This window comes from Ambystoma mexicanum, chromosome 5q, assembly GCF_040938575.1.
Source record: "Ambystoma mexicanum isolate Mex_15411 chromosome 5q, UKY_AmexF1_1, whole genome shotgun sequence".
Taxonomy (NCBI): Eukaryota; Metazoa; Chordata; class Amphibia; order Caudata; family Ambystomatidae; genus Ambystoma; species Ambystoma mexicanum.
In genome coordinates, this window is record NC_090933.1 from 1379008593 (window position 1) to 1379019397 (window position 10805).

Sequence of the window (10805 nt, forward strand, 5' to 3'; positions counted from 1 at the left end):
GCTGCACATACCTATTACCTGACGTGTCCTCTGTATCCAATGTACTTCCCTATAAGAGGCGAATGACCCATTGCTGCGCATACCTATTACCTGACGTGTCTTGTGTATCCAATGTACTTCCCTATAAGAGGCGAATGTCCCATTGCTGCACGTACCTATTACCTGATATGTCCTGTGTATCCAATGTACTTCCCTATAAGAGGCGAATGTCCCATTGCTGCGCATACCTATTACCTGATGTGTCCTGTGTTTCCAATGTACTTCCCTATAAGAGGCGAATGTCCCATTGCTGCGCATACCTATTACCTGACGTGTCCTGTGTATCCGATGTACTTACCTATAAGAGGCGAATGTCCCATTGCTGCACGTACCTATTACCTGATGTGTCCTATGTTTCCGATGTACTTCCCTATAAGAGGCGAATGTCCCATTGCTGCACGTACCTATTACCTGACGTGTCCTATGTATCCGATGTACTTCCCTATAAGAGGCGAATGTCCCATTGCTGCGAATACCTATTACCTGATGTGTCCTATGGATCCAATGTACTTCCCTATAAGAGGTGAATGTCCCATTGCTGCACATACCTATTACCTGACGTGTCCTATGTATCCGATGTACTTCCCTATAAGAGGCGAATGTCCCATTGCTGCACATACCTATTACCTGACGTGTCCTATGTATCCAATGTACTTCCCTATAAGAGGCGAATGTCCCATTGCTGCACATACCTATTACCTGACGTGTCCTATGTATCCAATGTACTTCCCTATAAGAGGCGAATGTCCCATTGCTGCACATACCTATTACCTGACGTGTCCTATGTATCCAATGTACTTCCCTATAAGAGGCTAATGTCCCATTGCTGCACATACCTATTACCTGACGTGTCCTGTGTATCCAATGTACTTACCTATAAGAGGTGCATGTCCCATTGCTGCACAGACCTATTACCTGATGTGTCCTGTGTATCCAATGTACTTACCTATAAGAGGTGCATGTCCCATTGCTGCACAGACCTATTACCTGATGTGTCCTATGTATCCAATGTACTTACCTATAAGAGGCAAATGTCCCATTGCTGCGCATACCTATCACCTGACGTGTCCTATGTATCCAATGTACTTCCCTATAAGAGGCGGATGTCCCATTGCTGCACATACCTATTACCTGATGTGTCCTGTGTATCCAATGTACTTCCCTATAAGAGGCGAATGTCCCATTGCTGCACATACCTATTACCTGATGTGTCCTGTGTATCCAATGGACTTCCCTATAAGAGGCGAATGTCCCATTGCTGCACATACCTATTACCTGACGTGTCCTATGTATCCAATGTACTTCCCTATAAGAGGCGAATGTCCCATTGCTGCACATATCTATTACCTGATGTGTACTGTGTATCCAATGTACTTCCCTATAAGAGGTGCATATCCCATTGCTGCACATACCTATTACCTGACGTGTCCTATGTATCCAATGTACTTCCCTATAAGAGGCAAATGTCCCATTGCTGCACATACCTATTGCCTGACGTGTCCTGTGTATCCAATGTACTTCCCTATAAGAGGCGAATGTCCCATTGCTGCACATACCTATTACCTGACGTGTCCTATGTATCCAATGTACTTCCCTATAAGAGGCAAATGTCCCATTGCTGCACATACCTATTACCTGACGTGTCCTGTGTATCCAATGTACTTCCCTATAAGAGGCGAATGTCCCATTGCTGCACATACCTATTACCTGACGTGTCCTATGTATCCAATGTACTTCCCTATAAGAGGCGAATGTCCCATTGCTGCACGTACCTATTACCTGATGTGTCCTATGTATCCAATGTACTTCCCTATAAGAGGCGGATGTCCCAATGTACTTCCCTATAAGAGGCGGATGTCCCATTGCTGCACATACCTATCACCTGGTGTGTCCTATGTATCCAATGTACTTCCCTATAAGAGGCGAATGTCCCATTGCTGCACATACCTATTACCTGACGTGTCCTGTGTATCCAATGTACTTCCCTATAAGAGGCGAATGTCCCATTGCTGCACATACCTATTACCTGACGTGTCCTATGTATCCAATGTACTTCCCTATAAGAGGCGAATGTCCCATTGCTGCACATACCTATTACCTGACGTGTCCTATGTATCCAATGTACTTCCCTATAAGAGGCGAATGTCCCATTGCTGCACATACCTATTACCTGACGTGTCCTATGTATCCAATGTACTTCCCTATAAGAGGCTAATGTCCCATTGCTGCACATACCTATTACCTGACGTGTCCTATGTATCCAATGTACTTCCCTATAAGAGGCGAAATTCCCATTGCTGCACATACCTATTACCTGACGTGTCCTATGTATCCAATGTACTTCCCTATAAGAGGCTAATGTCCCATTGCTGCACATACCTATTACCTGACGTGTCCTGTGTATCCAATGTACTTCCCTATAAGAGGCTAATGTCCCATTGCTGCACATACCTATTACCTGACGTGTCCTGTGTATCCAATGTACTTCCCTATAAGAGGCGAATGTCCCATTGCTGCACATACCTATTACCTGATGTGTCCTGTGTATCCAATGTACTTCCCTATAAGAGGCGAATGTCCCATTGCTGCACATACCTATTACCTGATGTGTCCTGTGTATCCAATGTACTTCCCTATAAGAGGCTAATGTCCCATTGCTGCACATACCTATTACCTGACGTGTCCTATGTATCCGATGTACTTCCCTATAAGAGGCTAATGTCCCATTGCTGCACATACCTATTACCTGACGTGTCCTATGTATCCAATGTACTTCCCTATAAGAGGCGAATGTCCCATTGCTGCACATACCTATTACCTGACGTGTCCTATGTATCCAATGTACTTCCCTATAAGAGGCTAATGTCCCATTGCTGCACATACCTATTACCTGACGTGTCCTATGTATCCAATGTACTTCCCTATAAGAGGCGAATGTCCCATTGCTGCACATATCTATTACCTGACGTGTCCTATGTATCCAATGTACTTCCCTATAAGAGGCGAATGTCCCATTGCAGCACATACCTATTACCTGATGTGTCCTATGTATCCAATGCACTTCCCTATAAGAGGCGAATGTCCCATTGCTGCACATACCTATTACCTGACGTGTCCTTTGTATCCAATGTACATCCCTATAAGAGGCGAATGTCCCATTGCTGCACATACCTATTACCTGACGTGTCCTATGTATCCAATGTACTTCCCTATAAGAGGCTAATGTCCCATTGCTGCACATACCTATTACCTGACGTGTCCTATGTATCCAATGTACTTCCCTATAAGAGGCGAATGTCCCATTGCTGCACATACCTATTACCTGACGTGTCCTATGTATCCAATGTACTTCCCTATAAGAGGCGAATGTCCCATTGCTGCACATACCTATCACCTGACGTGTCCTATGTATCCAATGTACTTCCCTATAAGAGGCGAATGTCCCATTGCTGCACGTACCTATCACCTGGTGTGTCCTATGTATCCAATGTACTTCCCTATAAGAGGCGAATGTCCCATTGCTGAACATACCTATTACCTGACGTGTCCTGTGTATCCGATGTACTTCCCTATAAGAGGCGAATGTCCCATTGCTGCGAATACCTATTACCTGACGTGTCCTATGGATCCAATGTACTTCCCTATAAGAGGCGAATGTCCCATTGCTGCGAATACCTATTACCTGATGTGTCCTATGGATCCAATGTACTTCCCTATAAGAGGCGAATGTCCCATTGCTGCACATACCTATTACCTGACGTGTCCTTTGTATACAATGTACTTCCCTATAAGAGGAGAATGTCCCATTGCTGCGCATACCTATTACCTGACATGTCCTATGTATCCGATGTACTTCCCTATAAGAGGCGAATGTCCCATTGCTGCACATACCTATTACCTGATGTGTCCTATGTATCCAATGTACTTCCCTATAAGAGGCGAATGTCCCATTGCTGCACATACCTATTACCTGACGTGTCCTATGTATCCAATGTACTTCCCTATAAGAGGCTAATGTCCCATTGCTGCACATACCTATTACCTGATGTGTCCTGTGTATCCAATGTACTTACCTATAAGAGGTGCATGTCCCATTGCTGCACAGACCTATTACCTGATGTGTCCTGTGTATCCAATGTACTTACCTATAAGAGGTGCATGTCCCATTGCTGCACAGACCTATTACCTGATGTGTCCTATGTATCCAATGTACTTACCTATAAGAGGCAAATGTCCCATTGCTGCGCATACCTATTACCTGACATGTCCTATGTATCCAATGTACTTCCCTATAAGAGGCGGATGTCCCATTGCTGCACATACCTATTACCTGATGTGTCCTGTGTATCCAATGTACTTCCCTATAAGAGGCGAATGTCCCATTGCTGCACATACCTATTACCTGATGTGTCCTGTGTATCCAATGGACTTCCCTATAAGAGGCGAATGTCCCATTGCTGCACATACCTATTACCTGACGTGTCCTATGTATCCAATGTACTTCCCTATAAGAGGCGAATGTCCCATTGCTGCACATATCTATTACCTGATGTGTACTGTGTATCCAATGTACTTCCCTATAAGAGGTGCATATCCCATTGCTGCACATACCTATTACCTGACGTGTCCTATGTATCCAATGTACTTCCCTATAAGAGGCAAATGTCCCATTGCTGCACATACCTATTGCCTGACGTGTCCTGTGTATCCAATGTACTTCCCTATAAGAGGCGAATGTCCCATTGCTGCACATACCTATTACCTGACGTGTCCTATGTATCCAATGTACTTCCCTATAAGAGGCAAATGTCCCATTGCTGCACATACCTATTACCTGACGTGTCCTGTGTATCCAATGTACTTCCCTATAAGAGGCGAATGTCCCATTGCTGCACATACCTATTACCTGACGTGTCCTATGTATCCAATGTACTTCCCTATAAGAGGCGAATGTCCCATTGCTGCACGTACCTATTACCTGATGTGTCCTATGTATCCAATGTACTTCCCTATAAGAGGCGGATGTCCCAATGTACTTCCCTATAAGAGGCGGATGTCCCATTGCTGCACATACCTATCACCTGGTGTGTCCTATGTATCCAATGTACTTCCCTATAAGAGGCAAATGTCCCATTGCTGCACATACCTATTACCTGACGTGTCCTGTGTATCCAATGTACTTCCCTATAAGAGGCGAATGTCCCATTGCTGCACATACCTATTACCTGACGTGTCCTATGTATCCAATGTACTTCCCTATAAGAGGCGAATGTCCCATTGCTGCACATACCTATTACCTGACGTGTCCTATGTATCCAATGTACTTCCCTATAAGAGGCGAATGTCCCATTGCTGCACATACCTATTACCTGACGTGTCCTATGTATCCAATGTACTTCCCTATAAGAGGCTAATGTCCCATTGCTGCACATACCTATTACCTGATGTGTCCTGTGTATCCAATGTACTTACCTATAAGAGGTGCATGTCCCATTGCTGCACAGACCTATTACCTGATGTGTCCTGTGTATCCAATGTACTTACCTATAAGAGGTGCATGTCCCATTGCTGCACAGACCTATTACCTGATGTGTCCTATGTATCCAATGTACTTCCCTATAAGAGGCAAATGTCCCATTGCTGCGCATACCTATTACCTGACATGTCCTATGTATCCAATGTACTTCCCTATAAGAGGCGGATGTCCCATTGCTGCACATACCTATTACCTGATGTGTCCTGTGTATCCAATGTACTTCCCTATAAGAGGCGAATGTCCCATTGCTGCACATACCTATTACCTGATGTGTCCTGTGTATCCAATGGACTTCCCTATAAGAGGCGAATGTCCCATTGCTGCACATACCTATTACCTGACGTGTCCTATGTATCCAATGTACTTCCCTATAAGAGGCGAATGTCCCATTGCTGCACATATCTATTACCTGATGTGTACTGTGTATCCAATGTACTTCCCTATAAGAGGTGCATATCCCATTGCTGCACATACCTATTACCTGACGTGTCCTATGTATCCAATGTACTTCCCTATAAGAGGCAAATGTCCCATTGCTGCACATACCTATTGCCTGACGTGTCCTGTGTATCCAATGTACTTCCCTATAAGAGGCGAATGTCCCATTGCTGCACATACCTATTACCTGACGTGTCCTATGTATCCAATGTACTTCCCTATAAGAGGCAAATGTCCCATTGCTGCACATACCTATTACCTGACGTGTCCTGTGTATCCAATGTACTTCCCTATAAGAGGCGAATGTCCCATTGCTGCACATACCTATTACCTGACGTGTCCTATGTATCCAATGTACTTCCCTATAAGAGGCGAATGTCCCATTGCTGCACGTACCTATTACCTGATGTGTCCTATGTATCCAATGTACTTCCCTATAAGAGGCGGATGTCCCAATGTACTTCCCTATAAGAGGCGGATGTCCCATTGCTGCACATACCTATCACCTGGTGTGTCCTATGTATCCAATGTACTTCCCTATAAGAGGCAAATGTCCCATTGCTGCACATACCTATTACCTGACGTGTCCTGTGTATCCAATGTACTTCCCTATAAGAGGCGAATGTCCCATTGCTGCACATACCTATTACCTGACGTGTCCTATGTATCCAATGTACTTCCCTATAAGAGGCGAATGTCCCATTGCTGCACATACCTATTACCTGACGTGTCCTATGTATCCAATGTACTTCCCTATAAGAGGTGAATGTCCCATTGCTGCACATACCTATTACCTGACGTGTCCTATGTATCCAATGTACTTCCCTATAAGAGGCTAATGTCCCATTGCTGCACATACCTATTACCTGACGTGTCCTATGTATCCAATGTACTTCCCTATAAGAGGCGAAATTCCCATTGCTGCACATACCTATTACCTGACGTGTCCTATGTATCCAATGTACTTCCCTATAAGAGGCTAATGTCCCATTGCTGCACATACCTATTACCTGACGTGTCCTGTGTATCCAATGTACTTCCCTATAAGAGGCTAATGTCCCATTGCTGCACATACCTATTACCTGACGTGTCCTGTGTATCCAATGTACTTCCCTATAAGAGGCGAATGTCCCATTGCTGCACATACCTATTACCTGATGTGTCCTATGATCCAATGTACTTCCCTGTAAGAGGCGAATGTCCCATTGCTGCACATACCTATTACCTGATGTGTCCTATGTATCCAATGTACTTCCCTATAAGAGGCTAATGTCCCATTGCTGCACATACCTATTACCTGATGTGTCCTGTGTATCCAATGTACTTCCCTATAAGAGGCGAATGTCCCATTGCTGCACATACCTATTACCTGATGTGTCCTGTGTATCCAATGTACTTCCCTATAAGAGGCTAATGTCCCATTGCTGCACATACCTATTACCTGACGTGTCCTATGTATCCGATGTACTTCCCTATAAGAGGCGAATGTCCCATTGCTGCACATACCTATTACCTGACGTGTCCTGTGTATCCAATGTACTTCCCTATAAGAGGCGAATGTCCCATTGCTGCACATACCTATTACCTGTCGTGTCCTATGTATCCGATGTACTTCCCTATAAGAGGCTAATGTCCCATTGCTGCACATACCTATTACCTGACGTGTCCTATGTATCCAATGTACTTCCCTATAAGAGGCGAAATTCCCATTGCTGCACATACCTATTACCTGACGTGTCCTGTGTATCCAATGTACTTCCCTATAAGAGGCGAATGTCCCATTGCTGCACATACCTATTACCTGACGTGTCCTATGTATCCAATGTACTTCCCTATAAGAGGCGAATGTCCCATTGCTGCACGTACCTATTACCTGACGTGTCCTATGTATCCAATGTACTTCCCTATAAGAGGCGAATGTCCCATTGCTGCACATACCTATTACCTGACGTGTCCTATGTATCCAATGTACTTCCCTATAAGAGGCGAATGTCCCATTGCTGCACGTACCTATTACCTGATGTGTCCTGTGTATCCAATGTACTTCCCTATAAGAGGCGAATGCCCCATTGCTGCATATACCTATTACCTGATGTGTCCTGTGTATCCAATGTACTTCCCTATAAGAGGTGAATGTCCCATTGCTGCACATACCTATTACCTGATGTGTCCTGTGTATCCAATGTACTTCCCTATAAGAGGCTAATGTCCCATTGCTGCACATACCTATTACCTGACGTGTCCTATGTATCCAATGTACTTCCCTATAAGAGGCGAAATTCCCATTGCTGCACATACCTATTACCTGACGTGTCCTATGTATCCAATGGACTCCCCTATAAGAGGCGAATGTCCCATTGCTGCACATACCTATTACCTGACGTGTCCTGTGTATCCAATGTACTTCCCTATAAGAGGCGAATGTCCCATTGCTGCACATACCTATTACCTGATGTGTCCTATGTATCCAATGTACTTCCCTATAAGAGGCGGATGTCCCATTGCTGCACATACCTATTACCTGATGTGTCCTATGTATCCAATGTACTTCCCTATAAGAGGCGAATGTCCCATTGCTGCGCATACCTATTACCTGACGTGTCCTATGTATCCAATGTACTTCCCTATAAGAGGCGGATGTCCCAATGTACTTCCCTATAAGAGGCGGATGTCCCATTGCTGCACATACCTATCACCTGGTGTGTCCTATGTATCCAATGTACTTCCCTATAAGAGGCGAATGTCCCATTGCTGCACATACCTATTACCTGACGTGTCCTATGTATCCAATGTACTTCCCTATAAGAGGCGAATGTCCCATTGCTGCACATACCTATTACCTGACGTGTCCTATGTATCCAATGTACTTCCCTATAAGAGGTGCATGTCCCATTGCTGCACAGACCTATTACCTGATGTGTCCTATGGATCCAATGTACTTCCCTATAAGAGGCGAATGTCCCATTGCTGCGCATACCTATTACCTGACGTGTCCTATGTTTCCAATGTACTTCCCTATAAGAGGCGAATGTCCCATTGCTGCACATACCTATTACCTGACGTGTCCTGTGTATCCAATGTACTTCCCTATAAGAGGCGGATGTCCCAATGTACTTCCCTATAAGAGGCGAATGTCCCATTGCTGCACATACCTATTACCTGATGTGTCCTGTGTATCCAATGTACTTACCTATAAGAGGCGAATGTCCCATTGCTGCACATACCTATTACCTGACGTGTCCTATGTATCCAATGTACTTCCCTATAAGAGGTGCATGTCCCATTGCTGCACGTACCTATTACCTGATGTGTCCTATGTATCCAATGTACTTCCCTATAAGAGGCGAATGTCCCATTGCTGCACAGACCTATTACCTGATGTGTCCTATGTATCCAATGTACTTACCTATAAGAGGCGAATGTCCCATTGCTGCACATACCTATTACCTGACGTGTCCTATGTATCCAATGTACTTCCCTATAAGAGGCGAATGTCCCATTGCTGCACATACCTATTACCTGACGTGTCCTATGTATCCAATGTACTTCCCTATAAGAGGCCAATGTCCCATTGCTGCACATACCTATTACCTGATGTGTCCTATGTATCCAATGTACTTCCCTATAAGAGGCGAATGTCCCATTGCTGCACATACCTATTACCTGACGTGTCCTGTGTATCCAATGTACTTCCCTATAAGAGGCTAATGTCCCATTGCTGCACATACCTATTACCTGACGTGTCCTATGTATCCAATGTACTTCCCTATAAGAGGCTAATGTCCCATTGCTGCACATACCTATTACCTGACGTGTCCTATGTATCCAATGTACTTCCCTATAAGAGGTGCATGTCCCATTGCTGCACAGACCTATTACCTGATGTGTCCTATGTATCCAATGTACTTCCCTATAAGAGGCGAATGTCCCATTGCTGCACATACCTATTACCTGACGTGTCCTATGTATCCAATGTACTTCCCTATAAGAGGTGCATGTCCCATTGCTGCACAGACCTATTACCTGATGTGTCCTGTGTATCCAATGTACTTCCCTATAAGAGGCGAATGTCCCATTGCTGCACATACCTATTACCTGACGTGTCCTATGTATCCGATGTACTTCCCTATAAGAGGCTAATGTCCCATTGCTGCACATACCTATTACCTGACGTGTCCTATGTATCCGATGTACTTCCCTATAAGAGGCGAATGTCCCATTGCTGCACATACCTATTACCTGACGTGTCCTATGTATCCAATGTACTTCCCTATAAGAGGCTAATGTCCCATTGCTGCACATACCTATTACCTGACGTGTCCTATGTATCCAATGTACTTCCCTATAAGAGGTGCATGTCCCATTGCTGCACAGACCTATTACCTGATGTGTCCTATGTATCCAATGTACTTACCTATAAGAGGCAAATGTCCCATTGCTGCGCATACCTATTACCTGACATGTCCTATGTATCCAATGTACTTCCCTATAAGAGGCGGATGTCCCATTGCTGCACATACCTATTACCTGATGTGTCCTGTGTATCCAATGTACTTCCCTATAAGAGGCGAATGTCCCATTGCTGCACATACCTATTACCTGATGTGTCCTGTGTATCCAATGGACTTCCCTATAAGAGGCGAATGTCCCATTGCTGCACATACCTATTACCTGACGTGTCCTATGTATCCAATGTACTTCCCTATAAGAGGCGAATGTCCCATTGCTGCACATATCTATTACCTGATGTGTACTGTGTATCCAATGTACTTCCCTATAAGAGGCAAATGTC